Below are 23,147 nucleotides of genomic sequence, written 5' to 3'. Positions count from 1 at the left end.
ATCTTGGAAAGGTTCCTGAGTGTCCTCCGGCTGCTCCGTTCCAATTGAGCCCTACTAAAGTTCACCAGGAAGGAGGACAAGACGTGCAGCATGATCCTCTGCCTGCGACTTCCAGATTCCATGTGGCCTGTCCTGCACTGCCTTGTACATTAATAGGCACACTGTGTGTGGGGAGGGGCACCCCCACATCCCCCACTTTTCCTCATCTACCCTTTCCTTGTCTCTCCTCTCTCTTTTGTTTGCTGCTACCTAGCTCCCTCTTCATCTATCACCCCCCCCCCCCCCCCCCCCCACCCCGTCCCCATGCTCCCTTCCTCCTAACATGCCCTGACATACCGCTACATTCTCCTGGGCACAGCCTTATCGTTCTCCCTCCCCTGCAAGCTCCTCGCTGTTGCTATGGCTATGACCATTCCTGCAACGCAACACCCATGTGACCTGCTGTATTATGGCTGCTGCTGTGATGGGAGGTATGTAATCCTACAGACATGTTCTGCACATCATCATCCCCGCCTGACACGGGCTTTGCATGTCACGGCTGAATTAGTATAGACACTGTGTGTGGCTCTGCCAGCGACAGGCCCAGGGTATGACGGACGGGTGCTATGGGAGATGCCCGTCATAGCGGCTGCTTACAGCAGGGCACATCTCTTATACCGTGCCTGGCCTGGGTAGCTGGGACGTTCACGCCGGCATCCGGGTGCGTATCTCATATCATTATTCTATAATAATATATTGGCATATTACACCAGCACTGTCACTAACGGCCCGTAGCCTGGGTGGGAGAGGAAGGGGAGGTGTAGGTAGCAGGCATTATCCTGCCATGGCTTCTGTGTACAGGAAATACGGAGAGCATGCCATGCACACATACAGGGGATTGCTGCTGTGCCATGCATACAGGGTGAGACACGGTGGGCAGTGGACTGGGCTGGCAGTGGCAGCTGATGGATCAGTGCGTTATAGATTAGCCATTTCCAGCCGACTGCTGTCCCTCGTCTCAGTGCAAATCTGCCCCCTCCATGCTCTTTGTGTCTTGTGAATACTCATTACATATATGTTTATCTTTGTGCATACATAATACATGTACATTCATTTACAGCATATACACTAGAGGGCATAATGTGTTTTATAATGATTTTAGGAATATTATTGCATGGGTTCTATAGAGAGTGAAACATAAATCTCCATTTTATTATATTTTAATGTGTATCTACGGTTATGAAATGACAAATAACAATATGCAGGTGTACATGGTTTGTTTATATGTGTTTATATGTGAGTTGGCACTTTTTTGTTGTCAGTTTTAAATATGCATTCCGAAACTGAATTCATATATATGTATGAATGGAAGTGGTGATGTAATACATAGCTTGGCTTACATATCTTATTTTCATACATTAGAAGAGCCTCTTCTTCAGATGTCTTTTTGTCTTCTTTGTAGGTATGTTCTGATCATTAACTAGATAACTGTAACACAATACTGCCCTGTGGGGATTATTTTTAGGTTTGCGGTGAGAAACTGTAAAAATCATTGTTCATCTCTGTGGAAACTAGTGGGTTAAACAAATTTCTAATACAAATAATCTACATTAATAATATGTGTCTATGGCCTCAAGCCCTGAGGAGAAATACATTCTGAGTCTGGTTTATTACCAAGCTGTTGCTAAGAAGTTTCCTTAAAGGCTACTGAAAGAAAATCCAAGATTGAGAAATAAAAAGTCAGAAAAGAAAATATCAACCTATTTAAATAGCATATGTGTATGTATGTATATAAATCTATCTATCTATCTATCTATCTATCTATCTATCTATCTATCTATACATGCACAGTTTACATTATATATATATATATATATATATATATATATATATATATATAATGTGAAAACAGAGAAAAGTACTGCGCCACAGATGGAAATAATGTCCTTTCTTAAAAACCACAGAGTAGTTAAATTATATCAGACACTCCCTGTTTGTGGGCGTCAGCTAAGCCCCCAAATACAATCGGGATGGTGAACCCACGAATTGATTTGTGTTTATAGAGGAAAGGGATGGGGGCAGCGACCGATGGTGTCTATAAATAATTAAAGACTTCATCAAGGGGTACCCCTTGATGAAGTCTTTTATGACGAAACGCGTTGGGCATCCAATTGACCTCTGACTCAGATAAGCACTTTAATACGTTATTTGCACTTTATTGCTTTTATTGCTTGTATAATTGTGCATTTGCTTTTTTATCCCATTTTTAGAAAAAGTTCTGTTATAAGATTTTAAATAAATGTTTATATTTTACATATTTTTTTAAATATCCTGTAATTATTTATAGACACCATCGGTCGCTGCCCCCATCCCTTTCCTCTATATATATATAAATGATGTAAACTGTACTGTATACAGCACAGCATGCAGGCCACTGGTTAATAGTGCATGTTAGCTGTGGTATAGTCCAGAGATGATGTCATAGATGTTTCTTTTGTTTTGCCTTAGCAGTATTACATCACACATAAACTCAGCAGTTCATGTTTACATTTATTGGCATTAATAGCTTATTTCATGTGAACACGGTATCTATATATTTGTTAGTATAGTGCAGTGTTTTCCAACCTCGGTCCTCAAGGCACACCAACAGTCCTGGTTTTAGTGATATCCAGGCTTGAACACAGGTGACTTAATTAGTACCTCAGTTATTTTGATTTAACCATCTGTGCTGAAGCCTGGATATCACTAAAACCTGCACTGTTGGTGTGCCTTGAGGACCGCGGTTGGGAATGCCTGGTATAGTGTATGGTGCCTTTTTTTTTTTTTTTTTTATAGTAGTGTATTTTAAATGAGCACAGCAAAATTTAAATGCACCATACACTTTGTAGATCATATAAAGTATTGTATTATACAAACTGGCTTATGTTCTAAATATTAGGCTTCATATATTATATATATTCTATTTTAACATTATCATGCAAATATATACACCCTAGGGCCTTAGTCAGGGCTACACGCAATGCCGATGTTCATGTAGTGGGCATGTGCGAAGATTTCTAAGAATTCCTATGGTGCATGCGTTACTTAGAATTTACACACACAGGCACTGTTGGGATCTAGAGAAACGGTATCAGAAATGTTGTGGAAAAGTGATGGGCGTTATAGGGCGGTGACTGGGAGGTGGCTAGAAGTGCATGCAAAAATGGTCCGTTCAGTGGGCGTTATATGGGAGTGTCGTGGTGGTACAGGAGACCATGGTCATATGAAGAAACTGGGGTGCCATAGGGCTGTTGCAGCTCTCGATATTGTGACTGATGGTGGTGTATAAGGGTGCACTAATCAGTTTTGCAGGGTGCACGGATGCTGATAATGGGCATCTCAGTTATTGCACATATGGACACACAGATGTACACGAGGGAAGGTGTTCGAAGTGGCATTTGCACATACCTCCCAACTGTCCCGATTTTCGCGGGACAGTCCCTTTTTTTGGGTCTGCCCCACTTTCCCTCCCGTGGGCCGCAGTGTCCCGCGGTGGGGGGGGAAGGGGGAGGACAGTTGGGAGGCTCCCTAGCACACGCTGCTCAGTTCAGAGCAGAGCAGCGGTGAATATTCCAGTGAGGCAGAGGGACTGGGGGCATGGCCAGCTCACAGAGCGCTGGCCATACCCCCATTGTGACGAAAATTGGAGGTGTGGCCCACGATAGCGTCATCCACGCGAGGCCATGCCCCCTTTTCAATAGACCACACCCCTTTTTAGGCTCCGCCGCGCGAGGTGTCCCTCCTTGAGACTTCACAAATTTGGGAGGTATGTTTGCATAAAGTTGCACATGGACAATCACCAATAGATGCTTCTACATGCTACTTAGAATTAGGCCCTAATGCGTTATCTGTTAAAGCATCAGGATGCCCATGAATGCCCTTATATTAAATTCCTGCTACACTTTTCCCTCCTGAATATATGAATGGAACTAGTCTTGCAGGGCCTAATTCAGCATGGAATGCAGGCACAAATGCATTCGTATGCTGAATCTTTCTGGAGTGTGCGCACGTGCAGAAGCCGCACTGCGCACGCGCACACAGTGCGATGCTACTGCGTCTCACGTGTGCAAACGCCTCTACCTGATTGACAGGCATATGCGTTCATGGGGCGGGAGGGGTGATGCGTCGTAATTTTGACGCTGTGACCTAAAGGATGGTGGGTTGCCATCTGCCTTAGCAGCTAGCAACCCTAAACATGCGAGAGCATCACTGTTGTATGATGCGCTCGCATGTTTGCGGGGTCAAAACTCAGCATGCGGGCCGGACTTGCCCTGTGGGGGTGTCGCCCCGCATGTCAGTGTAGCGGGTTGTAGATCTGTGATTTTTCGCACATCTACGTCCCATGCTGAATTAGGCCCACAGTCCTGTGCATCAGCAGGAATAAATAAAGTGATTCTCAGCTTTTAGATTTGTGTATCAAAGTATATTTCTGCATCTGCGTAAACATGAAATTATTTTGGCCTAGGGGTGCCGTGAAATAAAATCTTATGCTCTAGGGCGCCGTGATTCAGAAAAGTTTGGGAACCATTGCTATGGGGTAGATGCTAGAATCAAGTGGGCTAAGGGACCTTTTCTGTAAGGGGGAGGAGTTACGACGCAAGGGGGAGGAGCTAGGCCAGCGGGATAGTTCCTCTACTATCCACGCCACCAACTATTACCTTTAGTAATTAGGTGGTGAGCGGAGCGGAGCGAGCCACCGTGCCCGAAGCGTGGCGAGCGAAGCGAGCCCGCGAGGGTACTTTTCGGGTACCCTGTTCGCCCGTAGCTCCTCCCCCTGGTGACGTAGCTCCTCCCCTCAATACGTCAGAAGGTCCCTTCAGCCCCTCCGATATAGAACCAACCATTGCTATGGGGGCTGATTCAGACATGATCGCGCTGTGCATTTTCGCAAAGCGGGCGATCAGGTAATAACTGCGCATGTGTATGCACAGCAATGCGCATGTGCGTCGTCAACAACAACGGGAATCGCGGGCCAGCGACGGGATGGTGCAAAAAATCCGAACGCACGGGCGTTCGCAAGGTGATTGACAGGAAGAGGCCGTTTGTGGGTGGCAACTGACCGTTTACAGGGAGTGTCCGGAAAAATGCAGGCGTGTCCAAGCGTTTTCAGGGAGGGTATGTGACGTCAGCTCCTGGCCCGATCAGTCTGTTCTCATCGCGCTGTAGGAGTAAGTCCTGGCCTGCGCAGAGACTGCACATGGTGGATTTTTGCAGCTCGGTGTACACATGGGATCGCACACTTGCAGGGCGAATTTACACTCCACCTGGAGGCGGCGACTCTCCAAACGCAGGACAGCAAACTTTGCAGCCCAGCGATCATGTCTAAATCAGCCCCATAAAGTATATGAATAATGCTGCACAACTAAATGCTTTTATACAAAACTGCAACTATTTTTTGTGTAGTATGTATAATAGTTGTTATGCCTCACAGAGCATTTCTTGGTCCATCAACAAAGAAATGTTTTGCAATCTATGCAGATCTTTTTAGTTGTGTTTAAAAAGTAACATCTGCAAACATTTCTTCATTTTAACTGTTTCCAATTTACTGCTGGTTTCTCACCTTTTTGCTTATCATGGGCCTAATTCAGAGTTGATCGCAGCAGGAATTCTGTTAGCAGTTGGGCAAAACCATGTGCAGTGCAGGGGGGGCAGATATAACATGTGCAGAGAGAGTTAGATTTGGGTGGGGTGTGTTCAAACTGAAATCTCAATTGCAGTGTAAAAATAAAGCAGTCAGTATTTACTCTGCACAGAAACAATATAACCCACCCGAATCTGACTCTCTCTGCACATGTTATATCTGCCCGCCCCCCCCCCCTGCAGTGCACATGGTTTTGCCCATCTGCTAACAAATTTGCTGCTACGATCAGGTCTGAATTAGGCCCCACGTTGGGAGCTACCTGGTGGCTGAGAGGCTGTTTACCACTAATGCTGTGTCTCTCTGGCACTGTGTGCCAATCTATGGCCCTCATTCCGAGTTGATCGCACGTAGCAACTTTTTGCTGCTTGTGCGATCAACTTGACGCCGCCTCTGGGGGAGAGTATTTTAGCATAGCAGGGCTGCGATAGCTTGTGCAGCCCTGCTATGCTAAAAAAGTTTCCTGCAAAACAAGACCAGGGTCAGACTTACTTACCCTGTGCGACGGATCCAGCAACGAAGGTCCCGGAATTGACGTCAGACATCCGCCCTCCAAACACCTGGACACGCCTGCGTTCGCCTCACCACGCCTGGAAAACAGTAAGTTGATGCCCCGGAACGCCTCCCGCCTGTCAGTCTTCTTGCAATCGCCGCTGCGATCACTCTTTCCGCTGGCGGAGGTGCTGCCCGGCGATGGCTGTCGCCAGGCAACGACCCGTGTGCGCAATGCATCCGCCACACATGCGCAGTTCTGACCCGTTCGCACCGATGCGACAAACTGCAGCGTGCAAACGGGTCGGAATGACCCCATATGTAATTGTGTGCTCAGAGTGTCTCTCTCTCTCTCTCTCTCTCTCTCTCTATATATATATATATATATATATATATATATATATATTATATAGCAAGCTGCACTCTGCCACAGAGCAAATGAAAGTGGTGCACATGTCCATAATAAATCATATACTTCAAAGAATGAAAAACCAGTACTCAATCACAAAGGGTCCCTGATGAAATTTTTCTACAGTTGAAACAGACGCATCTTATTATTTATTTATTAAGTTTCTTATATAGCGCAGCATATTCCGCTGTGCTTTCCAATTGGAACAACAGTGATAAAACAAAACTGGGTAATAACAGACAGTCATAGAGGTAGGAAGGCCCTGCTCGCAAGCTTACAATCTATAGGGAAATAGGCATTGATACACAAGGAAAGGTGCTATCTATTGAATAGTTGTCCGCCAGATTGCAAAGGTTCTTGGTGAGCTGTATGATATGGTCATACAGCAATGATGAACTGGGGTCAGGACGGAGGATGGGAAAGTGAAGAAAGAGAAAATAGTGAGGATATGCGTGGACTATATAGAGGGGATGCAATTGGATAAGAAAGCTTATGAAAGTTATGTTCTGATGTGCTTTTGAGTAAACCCTTTGTGGCTGTGCATCAAGTGAGTGCTGGTTCTTCATTGTTCCATACTCTCCAACACTTTACACATAAAAATCGGTACAAATTAGAAAAGGGGCGTGGCCACGGGTAAAGGCGGCATGGTCACATCCCTTTTCCTATACTTTCAATGGAAGTTTGGAGAACCAAAAATCGGTACAGACCATAAAAAAAGGTACTGTACCTATTAAAAAGGTACCGTTTGAGGGTATGTTGTTCTCCCAAAAAGGAGGGGTGAGGTGACTCGTTATATATTTGCATATGTGACATCATTAATTGATGCAGCTGTTTCTGTCCCTAATTTGTGCACCTGGTAAACCTATTTAAACCATTTGCATTGACTTATAAAATTGCTTGATAAAGTGCAAAGCTCTGCCCAAAACATTGCTGATATCTTTGGCTATGTTTTAAGCTTTATCCACAAGAGGCGAACCAAAGTGGCCATACAGGAAATGTCCACTTAACGTATTCCATCAGATGATGGCAAATCCAATGATTTTTTTACCCTTAAATTGAAAGTTAAAGCAGCAATTGCAAGTAGTTTTTTTATTGGATTTTTTTGTTATCAATTCTTTAAATAGCTAGTTTAGTACCTTTTAAGCATGCATCTGATAGCCATTGTTCTTAGCTATGCTTCTAAAGATCGCATCATTTTTAATACTGTACCTCTCTGGATGGCAAACAGGATTGGCTGCCACAGGCTCACATCTTTCTGCTTACCATGTGGTGGCAGAGTGAAGGAGAAGTAGGGGGAAGATGTCATAACTTATGGGCTCAGGACCCCAAGATCGTAGGGGACTTCCAGCAGGATTGGCTGGACCAGTGGGCAACGACCCCCCTGGCTGTTTACTCTGGTGCTTCTTGGGAAACAGGTAAAGCTGCCCAGCCACTCTGATTGTGAATTACACACAATCAATGAGACCAGGCAGCATTCTCTACATGCCTCCCAGCCTGCAGTCAGACAGCGAATGGCTGTCAGCTTGCTGATTGGTGAATAACTGAAGCCATAGACCAATCAGAGTGCTGACAGCCATTCACTGTGTGGAGAGATGGTGCAGGACTACAGTTGGAGTAAGTTATGATTTTTTTTTAATTATTTATTCCCTTGAATGGGTGGGTAGGGGCCCCAATGCATTGCTTTGCCCAGAGCCTTCAGTGCTGTTAGGACGGCCCTGACTGTATCATGTGACATGTGACTGTAGTTGCCATGGTAGTCCATGATTGCACAGAATTGAAAAATCATCTATAGCAGGATTAAGAAAAGCAAAGAAAAATGGGATAACAAGACTCTTTTTATAGCCTGCCTCAGTGATTTATGATGAACTTTTCATGGGCTTGCTGCTTTAAAAAATAATTGTATGTTTATCTAAAGCCGCATACACCCGGTGCGACACGGTGTGACGGCCTATAATTAACTACATTGTGTCCGGAGGCATGAACCTCCGATATAGTTAATATCGACCCTGCTTGCACACACTATTTTTCTTTGCGATGCCGATCCCGCGGGACCGCGCATCGGCATTGCAAGGTGTTTGCACACGGTGCGATATGCACTATGTTTTCTACTGATATGGACTATATAGTGCTTTCACACCTGCCGAATAGCTCTCTGCCTACGCAGCCTAGTTGCAGAGGCAGACGGCTACCCGCCATGATTTTGGCCGCAACAGCTGCGTGTGACATCATGCAGCCGTCGCAGCCCGCCCTGCAAACGGTCCGGACATGCCTGCATTGTCCACCCCCCCCCCCCTCGAAAACGCCACCGCAACACTGATGAAACGCCCCGCCACCCCCTCTGCCTGTCAATCAGGCAGAGGCGATCGCACAAGTGAGATGCCGTTGCATCTCGCTGTGTGCGCACGCGCAGTGTGGCTGCTGCTCGTGCGCAGACAGCACAGGGCTTCAGCCTGCGTACACTGCTGCAGCAGCAACCAGTTCTGAATTAGGCCCTTAGTAAGTGAGCTTACTCAGAATGGGCGATGCAACATTCTGTTGGCTAGCTTTTTTGACTATAGAAATTCCAAGTATTGAACTCCCTTACCATCTGAGACATACAAGTGCCACAGATTCCATTTCATGAGGGGAGAAGAGGGAGCAGTAGAGTATGAAACATCTCTAGTCTCCATTTCAAAATGGAACTGGGTTTTGGACGTAACTTTCTGGAATGGGGTAGGGGAGGAGGACTTCCAGTGCTGCGCAATGGTGGCCCTAGCTGATAATAAAACTTCATAAATGAGGGAAAACACATGTGTCCAGAAGGGCTGTTTAACTGGGCAATCCCAGAAAATATGGTAAAGGGTACCTTCTGCATGGGAGAGACGCCAGCAAAATTTGGAGGTTGCAGGCCACATTTTGTGTAATTTGGTGGGAGTCAGATACAACCTATTAAGCAATTTAACGTGCATCTCTGTGTGGTTAGTGCACTTGGGGAGGGAGAAGGAGGAGAGATGAATAGCCTGCCATTGTTTCATGTTAAATGTCCGATGGAGATCCCTTTCCCAGGTAAGCTGGACTGAGGACTTTTCAGTGAAGTCAGGGGGAGATACTAAACAGTACCAATATGATATGGCACCTCGGGAGGTAGGGTTGGTCAGTCTACTCAGTACATGATCCGAGGGTAGGCCCAATAATGCAGTATCTGTAGATAGGCTATCGATCCAATGTTTAAGCTGTAAATCGTAAAACCACGCAGAGGGTCCCAAATTAAATTTGGAGGAAAGGGCAAGGAAGGAGAGAACAGAAGATGGTGAGAGCAGATCTCCCAGGGTACCAGCACCCAGGCGCACCCAATAGGATTTTTACTTTATTTTCCTGCTAGGGATGCCCTGTAATGGTATCTGGAGAGCCGAGACTCAAATAAGTCTCCTTCACTCATATTATTGGAGCTATCAATCTGTTAGTAGTGGCACTTGGATTGAAGGTCTTTTATGCACCTGCCAGACTGCCCTTAATGCAATTATTTACTATTTGAAAATAACTGTGCCCAGGGCCGGGGGGGAGAGCTGAGGCACATAAGTCAGGGGGGCCCTGAGGCAAGTGGGGTGTATATTAAGTTGTGCATACCTCCCAACATGATCTATTTCAGGAGGGACAAAATGCTCTCTACCTGGACTTATCTCTTAATATATATTTCAGTCACCTGTGTTGAAATATTTTATTAGAACTATTTGATAAGAAAGGTATTTCAAAAGAGGTGATTGCAATCATAAATTACAGTAAGAGGGAAGCCCAGGTAGAGAGCATTTTGTCCATCCTGGAATGGGCCATGTTGGCAGGTATGGATTGTGTATATTAAATTTAAACCAATGGAGTATATTAGATATGAACTAATAATTTAATATTGCCTAACTTAAAATCTATACTTTATCTTGCAAAAATGCAATAGTATCAGCCTCTGTACTACTTACACACTGGGACAGGACTCAGGAGGACTCTGTGTGTGTCTCTCTCTATACCGGAATGCTTTCATTAGATAGCAGGATACACAGGACCCAGACACCCAGGCAGAGAGGAGGAGAATCTGTGATGCCTGGATCACTTAAAGCTCTCTCCCCCTACCTATCTATCCTCTGTTGGAAGCTCATAATACCTGATACTCCTATGTCTCTGCCTGCACTGCATACTGGGGGTAATTCAGATCTGATAGCTGCTGTGCATTTTTGCACAGCGGCGATAAGGTCATAACAGCGCATACGTATGCACCGCAATGCGCACGCGCCTCGGACAACAACAACAGGAATCGCCGGTCAGTGACGGGATGGTGCGATAAATCCGATCGCTTGGGCGTTCGCAAGGTGATTAACAGGAAGAGGCCTTTTGTTGGTGGCAACTGAGTGTTTACAAGGAGTGTCTGGAAAAACGCAGGTGTTCCCAAGCGTTTTCAGGGAGGGTGTCTGACGTCAGCTCCGGCCCCCGATCAGCCTGCCTTTATCGCACTGGAGGATAAGTCCTGGGTTGCACACACATTGCACAAAAAGAATTTTAGCAGCTCGGCATACACATAGGATCGCACACTTCCACAGTGAAAATACACTCCCCCTGTAGGCGGCAACTACCTGAACGCAGGATAGCAGAAAATGCAGCCCAGCGATCCCCTGTGCCCACATCTTAATCTGGCTATGACTGTGCCTATTGATATTAATAAATGAGAACAAAAAAAACAGAGGTTAGCCAGAAAACTGTAGTACTGTAAGTCGCAGGAAACTATGCATAAGATTATGCATTCAAATATTCTGAAGGGGAAAATTGGTAATAACTAGAAAGAATGGTTTTCCCACTTGCGTATGTCTGGAAAGGCTGGTAGCAGAGACAACTCTCACACCTTTCTCCATGGTTACTGAGCTGAGCGCCACGGACCAACCCAGTGCCAATTTCTATTGTACACAGTAGGCTGGATCAGTGGACAGTGGTAAGCACGACAAGGAAACCATTGAAAGTCTGTAAAGTGCCATAGAAAAGTGAGCACAGCAAAGGAAAATAGTTTGTATCCTGGCAGCCCCTTACATTGTGGATATCGCCTTTTAAGCATACCTCCCAACTGTCCCGATTTTCTCGGGACAGTCCCATTTTTTGGGGTCTTTCCCGCTGTCCCTCCTGCGGGCCGCAGTGTCCCGCAGTGGTGGTGGGGGGGGGCAGTTGGGAGGCTCCTGATCACTCGCTGCTCTGCTCAGAGCAGCGGAGAATAGACGCTGAGCGCATGTGCACAGCCTCTATTCCAGTGAGGCAGAGGGACTGGGGGCATGGCCAGCAGCTCACAGAGCGCTAGCCATGCCCCCACTGTGACGAAAATTGAGGGCATGGCTTGCGATCGTGGCATCCACTCTAAGCCACGCACCCTTTCCATTAGGCCACGCACCCTTTTCGGCGCCACACCGCTTCGTCGCACAAAGAGTCCCGCATTGAAGAATCAGTATGTTGGGAGGTATGTTTTAAGTGTGTTAATCCTATTCTAGTAATTACGCTAGAAACCTATGGGGGCTGCTTTGCCAATGGAAACAGAGGGATTGTGGCAGATATCAGATGTAGTATATCCTGGGAATCCTTAACATCCTCTATTTACCGCCCAAAGCAATGGCTGTTTTCGTGGAATATCCCCCAAATGTTAATACATATGGCGGTATCCAGCTATCGGAAAAAAATAATCGAATACAAAAACCAGACATTTTTAGCGGTTTCCCGATATTTTTTTCGGCCAATTCTATTAGGACTCCCCTCAGTGAAACCTGTGTGATGTCGCATCCCCGAAAAGCCAGGGCTTATCGAGGATTTTGTTTTGCCTACCTGAGGCAGATGAAACAAAAGCCCCGATAAGCTGTAGCTCGTGACGGCTTTTCATGGTCAATACGATAGCCTGGGGCAAATCCATTAGCTAACTGGATAAATGAACATTATGCATAAACAGTATGTAAAAGCATGTCTGTTCCTTACATTTACCCAGAAGAATAAGAACAAAATAAGTCCCAGCCCCAATTTCATATAAAACACACCCCAACACAAAACCAACTCACCCAATTTCCACAAACTCTCCGACCATTCCTGTAACCGCAAATCAGAACCTCATGGGGCCCTAGGATATATGTTGGTTGGAACTTCATTTGCTTACTTTGTGGGTAAAAAAGGAAAAAAAAAAAAATCACACACATAAAAACATGTAGGATTATGAAGGCATTAAACATGCATTTAAGGGGCATGTTGAGTGGTCTGATGCTATATGGGGGAATCAGGTGGGCATTTGAATGCGCTCAGATGGGCATGTGGGGTAGTCTGATGTTGTGTGGACAGGCATATGGGGATCTCAAAATCATACATAACCCAGAAATACAAAGTAGTTTATTTTAATATATAGTTTTTTAAAAGAGGGGACCTATACATTTTTTTGCTTGGCGAGATCACTGTGTAAGCATAATCACTCCAGCTACAGCATGTAATTGCAGCAGAAGACACAGGGGGTCATTCCGAGTTGATCGCTATTCGGAACGCACGCTAGCAGCGTTCGCAAGCGAGTGAACGCGTCGCAAGACTGCAAAATCACGCCCTATGCGCACTATTGCAAACGCATGTGCAGCAGTGCAAAAAAGAGGTGTATACCATTCGGCATTGCACGGTAGCGATGTGTGTGCAATGTTACAAACATCGGGGGTCATTCCGACCCGATCGCTTACTGCAGTTTATCGCAGCGCAGTGATTGGGTCGGAACTGCGCATGCCCGGCGACGAAGGCCATCATTCCCTAGCGATCGCCTCTGCCTGATTGACAGGCAAAGGCGGTCGCTGGGCGGGAGGGGGTGGCATGGCAGCGTTTGGCAGCCGTTATGGGGGCGCGGTCCGGCCAACGCAGGCATGGCCGGACCTGCGGGGGGGGGGGGGCCGCAGCGGCTGCGTGACGTCACACGCAGCCGCTGCGACCAGGGGTAGCGATGATCAACTCCCGGCCAGCCGCAGGAGCTGCACTGGCCGGGAGTTACTCCACAAGTACAAAAGCGCTTTTGTACTTGTGCGGGGGGAAGGGGGGGTGCCGGACAGACATGCGGGGCGGACTAGCCCTGCGCTGGGCTACGATCAACTTGGAATGACCCCCATCATCGCTACCAGTACGTACAGTACTATTTTGCATGTGTGCATTGCATTTGTAACATAGCTACTTAATTTGTACTGTCGCGTTGCTTTCGCTACCTTGCAACTAATCGCACAATGGTTTTGGTTTTTTTCACTTTTTCAAAGCAAGCAAATGTATCAGCAAATACAAGAAGAAATTGTAATGTGATTGTTCAATTAAGTCATCAAACACTGCAAAAGGAAGTGTTTGACAACATAATTGGTCAATAACATACAGCAATTAAGCCCTCAAACATACTGAAAGCCTAAAATATGTTTGTTGGCCTAGTTGCATCATACAGTTAATACTATTTTCTCTAACGTCCTAAGTGGATGCTGGGGACTCCGTAAGGACCATGGGGAATAGCGGCTCCGCAGGAAACTGGGCACATCTAAAGAAAACTTTAGGACTAACTGGTGTGCACTGGCTCCTCCCCCTATGACCCTCCTCCAAGCCTCAGTTAGATTTCTGTGCCCGACGAGAAGGGTGCACACTAGGGGCTCTCCTGAGCTTCTTAGTGAAAGTTTTAGTTAGGTTTGTTATTTTCAGTGAGACCTGCTGGCAACAGGCTCACTGCATCGTGGGACTAAGGGGAGAAGAAGCGAACTCACCTGACTGCAGAGTGGATTGGGCTTCTTGGCTACTGGACATTAGCTCCAGAGGGACGATCACAGGTTCAGCCTGGATGGGTCCCGGAGCCGCGCCGCCGGCCCCCTTACAGAGCCAGAAGAGCGAAGAGGTCCGGAAAAATCGGCGGCAGAAGACGTTCCTGTCTTCAATAAGGTAGCGCACAGCACTGCAGCTGTGCGCCATTGCTGTCACCACACTTCACACTCCGGTCACTGAGGGTGCAGGGCGCTGGGGGGGAGCGCCCTGAGACGCAATACAACATGTTTAAACCTTATATGGCTAAAGAAATACATCACATATAGCTCCTGGGCTATATGGATGCATTTCACCCCTGCCAGTTTTCCTAAAAAAAGCGGGAGAAAAGGCCGCCGTGAAGGGGGCGGAGCCTATCTCCTCAGCACACAAGCGCCATTTTCCCTCACAGCTCCGTTGGAGGGAAGCTCCCTGGCTCTCCCCTGCAGTCACTACACTACAGAAAGGGTTAAAAAAGAGAGGGGGGCACTAATTAGGCGCAGTATTAACTATACAGCAGCTATAAGGGGAAAAACACTTATATAAGGTTATCCCTGTATATATATAGCGCTCTGGTGTGTGCTGGCAAACTCTCCCTCTGTCTCCCCAAAGGGCTAGTGGGGTCCTGTCCTCTATCAGAGCATTCCCTGTGTGTGTGCTGTGTGTCGGTACGTTTGTGTCGACATGTATGAGGAGAAAAATTATGTGGAGACGGAGCAGAGTGTCTGTAACAGTGATGTCACCACCTAGGGGGTCGACACCTGAGTGGATGTACTGTTGAAAATTACGTGACAGTGTCAGCTCTGTATAAAAAAACAGTGGTTGACATGAGACAGCCGGCTACTCAGCTTGTGCCTGTCCAGACGTCTCATAGGCCGTCAGGGGCTTTAAAGCGCCCGTTACCTCAGATGGCAGATACAGACGCCGACACGGATACTGACTCCTGTGTCGACTGTGAAGAGACAACCGTGATTTCCAGTAGGGCCACACGTTACATGATTGAGACAATGGAAAATGTTTTATACATTTCTGATAATACGAGTACCACCAAAAAGGGGTATTATGTTCGGTGAGGGAAAAACTACCTGTAGTTTTCCTGAATCTGAGAAATAAAATGTGTGATGATGCGTGGGTTTCCCCCCGATAACAATTGATAATTTCTTAAAAAGTATTGGCTGTATACCCTTTCCCGCCAGAGGTTAGGGTGCGTTGGGAAACACCCCCTAGGGGGGATAAGGCGCTCACACGCTTGTAAGAACAAGGGCTCTACCCTCTCATGAGATGGCCGCCCTTAAGGATCCTGCTGATAGAAAGCAGGAGGGTATCCAAAAATGTATTCACACACATACTGGTGTTATACTGCGACCAGCAATCGCCTCAGCCTGGAGGTGCAGTGCTGGGTTGGCATGGTCGGATTACCTGACTGGAAATATTGATATCCTAGATAAGGATAGTATATTATTGCCTATAGAGCATTTAAAAGATGCATTTCTATATATGCAGGATGCACAGCGGAATAATTGCCGACTGGCATCAAGTATAAGTGCGTTGTCCAATTCTACCAGTAAAATGGTCAAGTGATGCGGATTCCAAACGGCATTTGGAAGTATTGCCTTTGAAAGGGGACATTTGGGGTCAGTCTTTTAGACCTGGTGGCCATGGCAACAACTGGGAAATCCATGTTTGTACCCCAGGTCGCCTCTCAAAATAAGACGCCGTATTATCAGGCGCAGTCCTTTGTTGGCAAGCGGACAAAAGGTTCCTCTTTTCTGCTCGTGACAGAGGGAGAGGAAAAAAGGCTGAAGAGATTACCCAGTTCCCAGGAACAGAAATCCTTTCCCGCCTCTGCAAAGCCCTCAGTATGATGCTAGGGCCTTACAAGCTCAGGCACGGTGGGGGCCCGTTCTCAATGAATTTCAGTGCGCAGTGGGCTCACTCGCAAGTAGACCCCTGGATCCTTCAGGTAATATCTCAAGGGTACATATTGAAATTCGAGACGTCTCCCCCTCGCCATTTCCAAAGGTCGGCTTTACCGACGTCTCCCTCTGACAGGGAGGCAGTTTTGGAAGCCATTCACAAGCTGTATTCCCAGCAGGTGATAATCAAGGTACCCCTCCTGCAACAGGGAACGGGGTATTATTCCACACTATTGTGGTACCGAAGCCAGACGGCTCGGTGAGACCGATTCTAAATCTAAAATCTAAAATCTATGAACACTTACATACAGAGGTTCAAATTCAAGATTGAGTCACTCAGAGCAGTGATTGCGAACCTGGAAGAAGGGGACTACATGATGTCTTGGGACATCAAGGATGCTTACCTTCATGTCAAAATTTACCCTTCTCACCAAGGGTACCTCAGGTTATGGTACAGAACTGTCACTATCAGTTCAGACGCTGCCGTAGGGATGGTCCACGACACCCCGGGTCTTTACCAAGGTAATGGCCGAAATGATATCCCTTCGAAGGAAGGGAATTTTAGTTATCCCTTACTTGGACGATTCCCTGATAAGGGTAAGATCCAGGGAACAGTTGGAAGTCGGTGTAGCACTATCTCAGGTAGTGTTGAGGCAGCACGATCGGATTCTCAATATTCCAAAATCGCAGCTGGGTCCGACGACTTGTCTTCTGTTTCCTAGGGATGTTCCTGGACACAGTCCAGAAAAAAGGTGTTTCTCCCGGAAGAGAAAGCCAGGGAGTTATCCGAGCTAGTCAGGAACCTCCTAAAATCGAACCAAGTCTCAGTGCATCAATGCACAAGGGTTCTGGGTAAAAATGGTGGCTTCCTACGAAGCAATCCCATTCGTTAGATTCCACGCAAGAACTTTCCAGTGGAACCTACTGGACAAATGGTCCGGGTCGCATTTTTAGATGCATCAGCGGATAACCCTGTCACCAAGGACAAGGGTATCCATCCTGTGGTGGTTGCAGAGTGCTCATCTTCTAGAGGGCCGCAGATTCGGCATTCAGGACTGGGTCCTGGTGACCACGGATGCCAGCCTGCGAGGCTGGGGAGCAGTCACACAGGGAAGGAATATCCAGGGCTTAGGGTCAAGCCTGGATACATCACTTCACATAAATATCCTGAAGCTAAGGGCCATTTACAATGCTCTAAGCTTAGCAAGACCTCTGCTTCAAGGTCAGCCGGTATTGATCCAGTCGGACAACATCATGGCAGTCACCCACGTAAACAGACAGGGTGGCACAAGAAGCAGGAGGGCAATGGCAGAAGCTGCAGGGATTCTTCGCTGGGCGGAAAATCATGTGATAGCACTGTCAACAGTATTCATTCCGGGAGTGGACAACTGGGAAGCAGACTTCCTCAGCACGACCTCCACCCGGGAGAGTGGGGACTTCACCCAGAAGTCGTCCACATGATTAAAAAACTCGACAGGTATTGCGCCAGGTCAAGAGACCCTCAGGCAATAGTTGTAGACGCTCTGGTAACACCGTGGGTGTACCAGTCAGTGTAGGTGTTCCCTCCTCTGCCTCTCATACCCAAGGTACTGAGATTGATAAGATGGAGAGGAGAAAGCACTATATTCGTGGCTCCGGATTGGCCAAGAAGGACTTGGTAACCGGAACTTCAAGAGATGCTCACGGAGGATCCGTGGCCTCTACCTCTAAGAAGGGACCTGCTCCAGCAAGGACCCTGCATTCCGGATGAAGTCATCCCTATCCTGATCAAAGCCAGAAAGGATGTAACCGCAAAAACATTATCACCGCAATTGGCGAAAATATGTTGCGTGGTGCGAGGCCAGTAAGGCCCGACGGAGGAAATTCAACTGGGTCGATTCCTACATTTCCTGCAAACAGGAGTGTCTATGGGCCTGAAATTGGGGTCCATTAAGGTTCAAATTTCGGCCCTGTCAATTTTCTTTCAAAAAGAACTAGCTTCAGTCCCTGAAGTTCAGACGTTTGTAAAAGGGGTACTGCATATACAGCCTCCTTTTGTGCCTCCAGTGGCACTTTGGGATCTCAATGTAGTTTTTGGTTCCAAAAGTCACATTGGTTTGATCCACTTAAATCTGTGGAGTTAAAATATCTCACATGGAAAGTGGTCATGCTGTTGGCCCTGGCCTGGGCCAGGCGCGTGTCAGAATTGGCGGCTTTATCCTGAAAAAGCCCTTATCTGATTTTCCATTCGGACAGGGCGGAATTGAGGACTCGTCCTCAGTTTCTCCCTAAGGTGGTTTCAGCATCTCACCTGAACCAACCTATTGGTGGTGCCTGCGGCTACTAGGGACTTGGAGGCCTCCAAGTTGCTAGACGTTGTCAGTGCCCTGAAAATATATTTTTCCAGGACGGCTGGAGTCAGGAAATCTGACTCGCTGTTTATCCTGTGTGCACCCAACAAGCTGGGTGCTCCTGCTTCTAAGCAGACTATTGCTCGTTGGATTTGTAGTACAATTCAGCTTGCACATTCTGTGGCAGGCCTGCCACAGCCAAAAATCTGTAAATGCCCACTCCACAAGGAAGGTGGGCTCATCTTGGGCGGCTGCCCGAGGGGTCTCGGCTTTACAACTTTGCCGAGCAGCTACTTGGTCAGGAGCAAATACGTTTGTAAAATTCTACAAAATTGATATCCTGGCTGAGGAGGACCTGGAGTTCTCTCATTTGGTGCTGCAGAGTCATCCGCACTCTCCCGCCCGTTTGGGAGCTTTGGTATAATCCCCATGGTCCTTACGGAGTCCCCAGCATCCACTTAGGACGTTAGAGAAAATAAGAATTTACTTACCGATAATTCTATTTCTCATAGTCCGTAGTGGATGCTGGGCGCCCATCCCAAGTGCGGATTGTCTGCAATACTTGTACATAGTTATGGGCCCTCATTCCGAGTTGTTCGCTCGTTCTTTTTCATCGCATCGCAGTGAAAATCCGCTTAGTACGCATGCGCAAAGTTCGCACTGCGACTGCGCCAAGTAACTTTACTATGAAGAAAGTATTTTTACTCACGGCTTTTTCTTCGCTCCGGCGATCGTAATGTGATTGACAGGAAATGGGTGTTACTGGGCGGAAACACGGCGTTTCAGGGGCGTGTGGCTGAAAACGCTACCGTTTCCGGAAAAAACGCAGGAGTGGCCGGAGAAACGGTGGGAGTGCCTGGGCGAACGCTGGGTGTGTTTGTGACGTCAACCAGGAACGACAAGCACTGAACTGATCGCACAGGCAGAGTAAGTCTGGAGCTACTCTGAAACTGCTAAGTAGTTAGTAATCGCAATATTGCGAATACATCGGTCGCAATTTTAAGAAGCTAAGATTCACTCCCAGTAGGCGGCGGCTTAGCGTGTGTAACTCTGCTAAATTCGCCTTGCGACCGATCAACTCGGAATGAGGGCCATTGTTACAAAAATCGTGTTATTATTGTTGTGAGCCATCTTTCAGAGGCTCCTCTGTTATCATGCTGTTAACTGGGTTCAGATCACAGGTTATACGGTGTGATTGGTGTGGCTGGTATGAGTCTTACCCGGGATTCAAAAATCCTTCCTTATTGTGTACGCTCGTCCGGGCACAGTATCCTAACTGAGGCTTGGAGGAGGGTCATAGGGGGAGGAGCCAGTGCACACCAGTTAGTCCTAAAGTTTTCTTTAGATGTGCCCAGTCTCCTGCGGAGCCGCTATTCCCCATGGTCCTTACGGAGTCCCCAGCATCCACTACGGACTATGAGAAATAGAATTATCGGTAAGTAAATTCTTATTTTTATAAGATACATGTTTTTTTATTTTTTTTTATAAAAATAGTGATCCACCAATAATGATAAAAATTAAAAAGTAGGAGGAATCTAAAATCAACACATATTGAATAATCTGAGGATAGATGAAATAGTGTAAATGTTTATTAAAAAAAATTTTTTGTTTAAAATAAAGACACAACACAATAGCTTATTTATTTATTTATTTTATTTATGTAAACAAACAGAATGTTATTTGTTAAATATTTCGACTGTTTTTCTAACAGAAGCATATAAAAAAAACAAAAGCAAAGTCTGAACATTGGCCAGAAGGGCCTGCATGGCCAATAATTCCGCACGTATGGCCAGATCTCGATCTCCAAGGTCAGGATCTGAAATAAGTGGAGATGAATGTGTACACTATTACATGAGCACACAATCTCATATTTTGTTAAGAAACATAAATATTAAACATATTGAATTCCACTGTAAAGATGATTATGGACGTCACATATGCTACTTATTAATGTCATAAAAATTGATCCCAACATTTACACTCAATTTTTAGTCGAGATACTGTATTCCAAATTGAATTATATCTCTGTCCTTATGTACACAAAACACATCAAACATACCGTGTTTCCCCGATAATAAGACACTGTCTTATTATTTTTTTTCCAACAAAAAACACCATAGGGCTTATTTTTGGGGTAGGGCTTATTTTAATTAACATTGACAGCAAATTTAAAAAATTAGGTGCCACCATGCCCCCAGTCCTGCTTTTACAGCCCCCAGTCCTCCTTTTACAGCCACCATGCCCCCAGTCCTGCTTTTACAGCCCCCAGTCCTCCTTTTACAGCCACCATGCCCCCAGTCCTGCTTTTACAGCCCCCAGTCCTCCTTTTACAGCCACCATGCCCCCAGTCCTGCTTTCACAGCCCCCAGTCCTCCTTTTACAGCCACCATGCCCCCAGTCCTGCTCCTCACCTACAGCACTTTCCAGTTCCAGTTGTTCTTCTTGCTTTCTGCCAGCGCCACTGCTACTCCGCTCCCGCCGTGTACAGAAGTCGTGTGATGTGCGCGGTGACATCATGCGCAGGGCGCAATGCATCCCTGGGACTTGGAGATGGAGTCTTCAGTACTGTACAGCATCCCTCAAGCAGGGCGGCGGTGAAGGGGGTTAGCGGGGGTGGAGCTGGGGGCATTGAATTTAGTGCACGGACTCGGGTAATGGGAATTTTGATAGGGCTTATTTTCGGGGTAGGGCTTATTTTGGACCAGTTTCCAAAAGCAAGGGTAGGGCTTATTTTTGGGGTAGGGCTTATTATCGGGGAAACACGGTAGCTACACTGCATCTGTCATGTTTCCGTATCACTTCTTTCCAAATTCTATTTATGGGTTGTTTAAGGCCACAACCCATCTTTGGTAATGGGGCCACACACATCTTAAGATGTTAGACTAAAATGAGTTCATTAGCCTAGGCCTTTATTATTCCTTTTTAAACTCATTTTCATTAGCTAAATTAATGCTTTAGCAATGTGATTGGCTTACTATGATACTGTTTCAATTTTAAACTAGTCTTGCTTTAAATTCCTAAATAATTTTCCCGCGATTATGATTAATCAGGGCCTTCCTACCTCTATGTCTGTGCAGACCAACTTTGCCAAACATTTTTTTCTTGAAATGACATCCGTAGCACTACCTGTGTGTTGGCCCTGTGTGTCTGTAGCTGCTTGGAACTACACATCCCAGCATGGCCTGCAACAGAGACAGCCTGTCTTAATAGTCTAACTGTGGCAGGGAATGGTTGGATGTGGTTGCACACAGCAGCTGCAAGGACACAGGTTGAAGACGGGTTCACTACGGCTGGCCGGCGGTCGGGCTCCCGGCGACCAGCATCCCGGCGCCGGGAGCCCGACCGCCGGCTTACCGACAGCTTGGCGAGCGCAAATGAGCCCCTTGCGGGCTCGCTGCGCTCGCCACGCTACGGGCACGGTGGCGCGCTACGCGCGCCACACTATTTTATTCTCCCTCTATGGGGGTCGTGGACCCCCACGAGGGAAAATAAGTGTCGGTATGCCGGCTGTCGGGCTCCCGGCGCCGGTATACTGAGCGCCGGGAGCCCGACCGCCGGCAAACAGAAGACCACCCGTTGAAGACACATGTTGTTTTATATTTATAATCCTGAAATATTTGTGAATAAGAAAATAAATCTTACTAGGCTCCATTTCCGGACCATCATCTTCTGGGGCCATAGTGGCCCACTCACCCTCTTCCTCATTTTCGTAGTACAAAGAAGGGGTGGGAGGTTGGATGGGGGAAGGGGCTTGAAAGGGGGTGGGAGGTTGCCTGGGAGAAGGGGCTTGAAAGGGGGTGGGAGGTTGGACGGGGGAGGGTGGTTGAGAGGGGGGGTCAGATTGAGAGGGGGAGGGTGGTTGAGAGGGGGGGGTTATATTGAGAGGGGGAGGGTGGTTGAGAGGTTGGGTTAGGTTGAGAGGGGGCGGGTGGTTGAGAGGGGGGGTTAGATTGAGAGGGAGAGGGTGGTTGAGATGGGGAGGAGGAGGATTGATGGGGGGAGGGTGGTTGAGAGGGGGATGAGGAGGAGGATTGATGGGGGGAGGGTTGTTGAGGGGGGAGGGTGGTTGAGAGGAGGATTGATGGGGGAGGTATGAAAAGGGCGTGTGACCACGGGTAAGTGGCGTGGCCACACCCCTTTTCCTATACTTTCAATGGAAGTTTGGAGAGCCAAAAATCGGTACAGACCATAAAAAGAAGGTACTGTATCTGCCAAAAAGGTACAGTTGGAGGGTATGCCACTGCATCTGCAGCAAGTCTCTGTGCTGTAGATAGGGGGGAAAACAAAACATTTACTGCAGCGTCCGCTATGTCCTGCTGCCAGTCCGCCTGTCCCCTCCGACATCAACAATCCCCACTCCCTAGCCACGGCACAGGTGGAACAAAAGCTGCTGCAGCAACCGGCATAGATGTGTATGAAAGCGGCGCAGTGGAAGGCTTTCATAGGCCTCCCTGCGCCGCATACTCTCTGAGCCACGGAGCCTCCTCTGCGCGTGATGTCACAGAAGTGCCTCCCCGCCACAGCCGTGTCCAGATCCCCAGAGGCCCTGATTCCGCAACACAGCA

At 47.2% G+C, this 23,147-nt stretch overlaps 1 protein-coding gene across 4 annotated transcripts in view; it reads left to right on the top strand.

The window, feature by feature from the left end:
- Positions 1-278: 278 nt before the first annotated feature.
- Positions 279-23,147, top strand: part of DTX3 (deltex E3 ubiquitin ligase 3) — a 150,546-nt gene continuing 127,677 nt past the window's right edge. For 2 of the 4 annotated variants that reach the window (XM_063952333.1, XM_063952338.1), the window contains exon 1: positions 479-700. The gene's annotated coding sequence lies outside the window, so the exon portion shown is untranslated. The other 2 variants (XM_063952334.1, XM_063952337.1) reach the window with 2 other exon arrangements.

This window comes from Pseudophryne corroboree, chromosome 2 (genome assembly GCF_028390025.1).
Source record: "Pseudophryne corroboree isolate aPseCor3 chromosome 2, aPseCor3.hap2, whole genome shotgun sequence".
Lineage (NCBI taxonomy): Eukaryota > Metazoa > Chordata > Amphibia > Anura > Myobatrachidae > Pseudophryne > Pseudophryne corroboree.
The sequence above is the reverse complement of the archived record's forward strand: the minus strand, read 5'-3'. Positions and strand labels throughout refer to the sequence as shown.